This window comes from Haliotis cracherodii, unplaced genomic scaffold, assembly GCF_022045235.1.
Source record: "Haliotis cracherodii isolate W230 unplaced genomic scaffold, xgHalCrac1.p SCAF_15, whole genome shotgun sequence".
Taxonomy (NCBI): Eukaryota; Metazoa; Mollusca; class Gastropoda; order Lepetellida; family Haliotidae; genus Haliotis; species Haliotis cracherodii.
In genome coordinates, this window is record NW_027266270.1 from 10,010,705 (window position 1) to 10,018,779 (window position 8,075).

At 38.0% G+C, this 8,075-nt stretch overlaps 1 long non-coding RNA gene across 1 annotated transcript; it reads right to left on the reverse strand.

Annotated features, from left to right (window-relative positions):
* Positions 1 to 11: 11 nt before the first annotated feature.
* LOC139462269 (uncharacterized) lies at positions 12 to 4,504 on the reverse strand. The gene is made up of 3 exons (XR_011653024.1): positions 4,330 to 4,504; positions 879 to 1,070; positions 12 to 134 (listed from the first exon to the last, which is right to left on the reverse strand). It is a non-coding gene; the product is annotated as an uncharacterized lncRNA (long non-coding RNA).
* Positions 4,505 to 8,075: the final 3,571 nt, after the last annotated feature.

Genomic DNA, 8,075 nt, shown 5'->3' on the forward strand with positions numbered 1-8,075 from the left:
ATTGGCTCCCCCAAACTGTGGAGGAGGTTCGGTGCAGTTCCTATTTCTAGAAACGATCTTCTCGGCTTCACGTCCACAGGTGACAGGACAGTCAGGGTTACTCCATTCACCCCATTCACTAAAACCACCATCAACTGCAAAAGACAATCAAACGTTACTCTTGGGTTCTTAAATCATTTGATAAACGTTTCCTTTCCCCAATTGAATGTTTTAGTGAGTTGTGATTGTGATATGTTCAAATGTGTTTCAGTTTCATCACAGAGTGTAAGCTTAATTTTTGGCCGACAGCCCAAAGCAGTACAAGCCGTAGATGCTTACCACTTTGATGATACACAGAAACCGATATGGTGATGACAAAGAAAGGATCATAATCAGGGTGAATACGGGACAACGAAAAACATAGATTGGAAATCTGGTAAAGCTTATGTTATATATACATTTGCAATATGGTAAGAACCGATCAGCCCAGTTTGGGTGATTGAGCTGTAACTTTATATTGTGTATTGGGAATATGTCACCACGTTGAGTGCCATTCTGGTAACAAAGTATTCCAACGTTGGTTGTACTAATAATTTACTTTACCTATACATAACTATGTTTAGCAAGTACAGCAAATACTTTAATAATACCATGCAATATTTACATACCATCTGTACAACTTCATAATAGACCATTAATCGTATTTCTTAAGCAAATGTGTTAGTGCTTCATAGTCCACAAATTATTGAACAATTAGAATAGTAAAATTTATTATGTCTTGTTACTGTGCAAACCACATACCAATTTAAACACATGCAACAAAAGGGGACACTGTTTGAATCTTTGGCTGAATCTATACGTTTTTCAAGTCAAAAACAAAGTTTATAAGAGATACATACTTGGACATTCTGTGTGGTTGCAACTTCTGTTTGCACTCTCTTCAAAGGGTCCTGTACAGTTGGCTCCCCCAAACTGTGGAGGAGGTTCGGTGCAATTCCTATTTCTAGAAACTACTTTCTTGGCTTCACGTCCACAGGTGACAGGACAGTCAGGGTTACTCCATTCACCCCATTCACTAAAACCACCATCAACTGCAAAACACAATCAAACCTTACTCCGCCTTAGTAAAGAGCTTTTTTATTCTGTGCACTTAGAGCACTATAAGATATAGTTACGTTTCATATACCTTGTACTTATTGCTGATTGCAATTAATTCCTAACATGTGGAGTAAAGATGATATTGTCTGAAAATGTAGTTTACCCGACCATTTCAAAGGCATGTTGTGCAAATGAATATATGGTTGTCTTTGCAATGGGCAAACTCCTTCAATGTGAATTTAAAAACATGAAGAACACCGTACATGTCTTAGTGTACCAGATACCTTTACCCACAGGTTGTGTTTGGTACTTAATAACGTCACAACCGCAACAGCTCAAAGGCAACTTTTTGAGGACACGTCGGATTGTGTATCTCGCTATTACATTTCGTATTTGTTTAAACGTGCTGTTATTTTTAGGACGTAAACACTTTTAAAAGCTAACCTAAGCAAGTCCGAAAATGTCAGTTAAAGTGGATTACACGTGTTGACGTAATGTAACAGCGTTTCAGAATCCAAATTTTTGATCAGCCAGACATGCATAGCACACTGGATGAATATTGAGCATTAATTTGAAGTTAGTCATTCGGAATCAGAATGTAAAAAACATATGCGCCCTCGCTTTAGACATGTTGAACTTTGGCTGGCGAGAGGTGTTCATGGAGCGACTGTGGACAGTACCGCCATGTATAGGGCCGTAATTGACAGGCATACCAGCTGAATGTGTTTATCCTCAAACTCCCGAAACCCGTTTCCCACTGTATAGCAAAACGACGTGTTTGTCTTTACTTGATAGCCGCAGATGTAATTTAAACTGAATATATCCTTTTAGGTTCAATATAATCAGTACATTGTCTGGTCATGATTCTGTTCTTTACATGCCACGTGTTTTTAGTTTGTGAGTAGCGTGTGTCACCAGTCTTTCGAAAACACCAGATGTCAGCGCTTATTTTGCGTGATCAATTCATGAATTAGTTTCGATTATTTACCGGCAGATAATCGATACTGTTTATCCTCTGACGTTGACGCTTTATATTTACATTCATGTGTCCTCGACTGCATGATTTGACCTGTCACAGCTTAATGCTACTGACCCTTACCACAACTACAAATGTGAGATCCACGAAACCTCTCCACAGGGTTTCATGTAAGAATTCATGTTCCCACCTGCGGCCGTCATAATTATTTTATGTGCAAATTCGGTGCACACGTGTAATATGTATCCCGTTAGTGAACAAATGTTGTCATGATCAAGTCGGAATACTACCATAATCATGTAAAAATCCGGACGCGTCCGGTTGGGAGCCGATGGTGATCCGGTCGCGAACCCGACTGAATAAGTTCTTATTACATAGCGAGGGGCCGTCGGATAGCATGGTGGTTAAAGCATTCGATCGACAAGCTGAAGACCCGGGTTCCATGCCCGACGTAGGTACAATGTGTGAAGCCGATTTCTGGTATCCAACGCCGTGATATTGCTGGAATATTGCTAAAAGCAGCTTAAAACCACCCGCACTCACTCACTCACTCACTCACTCACTCATTACCTAGTGCCGGAAAGGGTTTATACCTTTATGCATGAACATGCTAAACTCTCATGTTTCCGACACAAATAACTCAAGGGGGCTACATTTTGTTGATATATTCGGTCACCTAATGCCTTTGTAATTTTACGGCTGGTATCATTATGGAAGATATGACTTTTATAGCATTTTACTTATTATCATCTCAGTGTTATTACAGTTCAGCATATGAAAACACTGCGATAGGTTTGATCTTCTAAAACAAGCGTTGTATATGTAATCACATCCACATCGTGTTGACTCACTGCCCGTCAACTGTAAATTGATAATCTTGTGATCTGATTAAGTGAGTTCTGTGAGCAGATTCCCTCGAATTATGAGTTTGGCTTTCCCGGGACTATCTGATATTCAAGTATGGCGTTAAATGTGCCCCTGTATAAACCTATACACTAAAGCTGATCACACGTATCTATTGTCGTTAATGTATATATGATATATATTTCCTACATGTATTTCGTGCATGTATATTGAAGTAAATTCTCAAAAATATATCCCACAAACGTTCAATATTTAGCAAAAACATTTGGTTTTCAATTTTGCTTACTATTATCCCACACGACAAGCGTATGGAAAAACTTCATTCATTGACCCATAGACCATTTGTTACTCAAATTTTGCGACAATAGATAACGTTTTATTTCCATCTTCATAGGTTGTGAGCCATCTGTCAAACACTGAAAGCAAATGTCATCTGAAGTTTACACAGAGAGAAAATGCTGGACTTTGACATCCCCATCGGTACCTATTGTGCTCCCCTCTTTGCTGATCTGTTTCTGTACATATGAATCGGAATTTCCACTCTGATTGGGCATTTCAAACCATGGGAAATTGACCAAATAAATTTAAGTTAGAGTGTAATTAATAAGAAATAATTCACCATGATGTCAACGGTACACGTTTTCAATGTTTGATATGTTCACGTGGCTAAAGCGTCTCTCTACTATATAATCTTCAGATGCTTAGCAGGAAGCCGTGAATTAAGATCTAATTAAAGGGGTTGCTATTTATGTTCCTACAAAAGTCTACGTCTATTGCTGAGTGTGTGAAACGATTGTGAAAAACTCAATTAACAGTTCACGTCTTCAACTATCTTTTTTATGGATAACAATAGAGCGGCTGTACATAATGTCGATATCTAATATATTAAATACACGAATCATGGTCGTTGTTTATCATACAATAAAACACTGCTGCGCCTCTCATAGTTTATTCTCGCTGCAGTGGTTTATTGTACGATAACCAACTCCTACTCGTCGTTTATTTCTAAAATACACACACATATGCTTATCTATTTGTTATTTTTTTCTCAAGAAGATTTATCTAATCAATTTTAAATAACAAAATTATATGTACCACAACATAAACATATATAGATCATGAATAATTAGTGGACAGTGAACTAATTACGCGTTTATATTGAAAGTAGATTGTAACCTTACAAAATTCACCTTACACTCCTCTAAATGTTAACTGGCATACCCAATGCGCATCTCTATCAACTTTATAAAACATTTAAGAACAGTGTGTACCCGTACAGATTCCATTTCCTTTTAACTTTGATCACTGGTCAAACATCTCACTGTTTACATTGAGTTTCTTAATTTGTTTATCTGGATACTTTGAACAACGAAATTTTGCATTTGCATGGTAGTTGGCAGCAGTAGACATACCTGGACAACGAGCGACTTCACACGATCTGACGACGATCTCCTGCACTGGTTCAATGCAGAATGATCCACCATTGGCAGGAACAGGGTTGTCACATGGGCGCAGCCTTAATGATACTCCCGTCACATTCTCCCCACATGTTGGACACCGTGGAGTGTCCCACTCTCCCCATTCTGACACTCCACCAACAACTGTGAAAACAAAAAATAATTTCAAATGTTTGAAAATGGTTACGAATTTAGAACGTTGAATAAATGCATATTCTACATTTACATGCGATACATCAATCGTTTCTAGTATTCATACAGTGACAGAAGAACCAAAGTTAATGAACTAAGGAAATATAAGGTTGGTAGTGTCAAGAGGTAGAATTTAAACGTACCAAAGTGTCACTAAAATAGACAAGACAAGGGTACGCGTAAAAGAGTAATTAAGTCCATTTCTTTTCACGATCAATTTCAGTTGCAATTATGCATAATCGCAGAATATCTTATAACAGTTTATACAAACAACACGCAACATCTACCACCAAGAGAAACATATTAAATTGTTCTTTATTGTGTCCTACCTTTAACTTTCAATATGTTTGTACTTGGAGTCGTAATATGTATATCAACACCTGAATTGTAATCCACAATATTCTTAATCTACAGTGGTATTGGAACAAATATTGGTGTCTTTTATTTGTCGTGTCAAGTTTAACTTAACCATGTCGTTTTCCTGATTACATATTTCAGTCATGGAAAGAGTTCAATGTATATAAAAGCAAAGCTACAGCACCTGGACATGGAGATAGATTTGTGCATTTCCCATTTCTTTCCTGAGAAGTTGAACCATCACATGGAATCCCACCATTAGATGGAGAAGGATTGTCACACGTCCTATTCCTTCTCTGTAAAGTTTCCACATCGACTCCACAAGTCTCTGGGCAGGAAGCCTGTGTCCATTCACTCCACTGACTAAACCTGCCATTCACGACTTGACCTAAGACGAATCAACCGATAACAAAAGATAGTGTTTGAGACAGTGTGCTCTTTGTATATACACATGAATATGCTGCAGCGACATATTCAAGCGACATCGACTGATTGTGTTTTGTTTTTATTAACAAAAAAAAACTGTCTTCAAACATTCCCAGAGTTCAAGTTGCTGACCAGACAATACGCCATCGTCAGCATGCAGCTAATCAGCATGCTCGGCGACCCTGTGTCGAAACATGTTAGCCAAACACCAATGGAGTTTAGAGCCTAGATACTGGGGCAATCACTGATGGTCTCGAGGAATGTTTTCAGATGAGTCCAGATTCACTCTGGACCTTCTAGATAGATATGCCTTTAACAAAAGTCATGCGAACGTGAACGTAAGCCAACATGACAGATTTGGGGGTATGTCTGTAATGACATGCGACGGGATCACCATGGAACGGGAACGCCACTGCACATTATTTATGGAAGGATTGCTACATTCTGGTGCCAATAGTTGTGCCGTTTGCCCGCCATGCTGGTTCACATATTGTTTTTTCAAGGCGATAATTATTGTCCCCAACGAAATAACTACCCCCCAGTCCTTCCTTTTCCTTCGTCATCCATTACCATATATAAAATAGAACACGTGTGTTTTCAATATAGACGGCAATGTATCATGACAACATTTATCAAGAATATATGATTTTACATAAATGCGTTCTTATGTAAGGATCTATAAAAGTTCATATTTTGAACTCAATTCTGGTTGAGACATGATAAATTAAACAATGCCTATATCTGTTATACGTGTAAGACAGAGAGCAAATATTATTGTTTTACCTGGACATAGAGAAATGCCTTCACATACGTCAAACTTTTGTTGATAATAGGATCCTTCACATGACTTTCCACCATTTAATGGCACAGGGCTATCACAACGCCTGTATCTGTTCAGCACCTTTCTAATCTGCACTCCACATGTTTCAGGGCATGGATCAGCAGTCCACTGGCTCCATTGGCTGTAACCGCCATCAACGACATCATCTTAAAGGGAAAAGTCACAGGTTCCAAATGCTCATCTATCGCAAATGAGTATTATCACATTCTGAACATTATCAGCAGTAAAATAATTATATAAAATCCAAGTTAAAATAATACTTAAATATTCTTCAGAACGTTTGATGTAATATTCTTCTTTCTATTATGATTATGTTTGCTAGTTGTCTTTGCATCATGAACGGAAATCGAAATACACCAACGGATTGGTAAACTCTAGCCAACTGAATGCATGGAAGTAATACTTCCTCGTTTGAATTGTATGAAGTGCGTTAATATAGAGTAGAATATCTATCAGCTACATTACTTGGACACGGAGGTATGGAACACTCCATGGATGTTGATTCATAGTTGATACCACTGCATGGAAGTCCACCGTTTTGTGTTGCAGGGCTGTCACATGACCTGTTTCTCCAAATTTCAACGGTAACTCCGACTCCACAAGTCTTTGTGCACGTCGCTCCAGCCCACTGGCTCCATTCCCCATAACCACCATCAACTATGTCACCTTGAAAAGATATTACTCGGGCCTTAACAGCTCATATAACAGGTAGTTTGTGGTTCAACATAAAAAACATTTGCCATATACTTGGGTGCTGTCCAAGTTCTATTGGTATAATAACGCTATAACGGAATAAGGATGTATGTATTACGCGAACTCGTGTACCTGGATTAGGAATTAGGATGTGAGGTTGTATAAAGTGTATAACATTATTAAAATGTATTCTTTAACAAACGTTTAGAGTTCATGTTATTACGACTCGCATCATGAGTAAAGGTCGATGGTTCAATCATTGTGTAAACATAATTGAAATGCTCACCTTTTCGCGAAAACCTATTTCAATGTTTGGTTACTTTATAAACACTTGATTCATAAACACATGCCCATGATATAGTCGGAATCATACAATCAACTCTGCTTCATTCAGAGATTTATACTGGACGTGGGAAGGGATATGAAGTTTTCTATATGTATTAATGTTACACTGCCAGTAAAAGACAAGTAAAACCTACCTGGGCAAGGTACAACACCCTCGCAATCAATTTGTCGTGCTTCGTTAGACGGTCCTTGACAAGGCAATCCCCCATTTTGTGGTGCCGGGCTATCACAGGATCTATTTCTCCTTCCTACTGTCTGAACCTTGACTCCACAGGTTAGTAAACATTGATCCGCAGTCCATGGGCTCCACTCTCCATAGGTGCCATTGATAATGTCATCTTAAAAGTAGTGAGTGGTGTGTGGAAATATATCGACATGAAACTCAAACTGCATCTTCGATTAACGATAGCAAACAAAGATACAAATGTTTATAAGCTAGTGCATACAAAATATCAATAAACAATATTTTGAAAAATAGTTAAAAACGTACGTAGTAATAAAATGATTTCATAGAATATTACGTTTAACATTTACCTTGAAAATATTTACTCAAGGTGTTGACTGATGTTCATATCATTTCGTGATCATCTCTTCCCTCAATTTTATTCAAGGTTTGGTACATTCGATTCTCTGAAGCCTAAGTCCTTAATTCACCAGTGTTCATGTGTTCAACAAAAGTGCACAACACAACTCGGGATTTCCCGTCACACCGTTATATAACTGTAATACTGTTCATAAACGTTTTAATCTCAAACTATCTCACCCTCATTGAAATATATATCGATAAAATCTGTTATGAAGTTCCCCTTCAGTGTTACAGATACCGACTCATCCTTTACCTGGACAA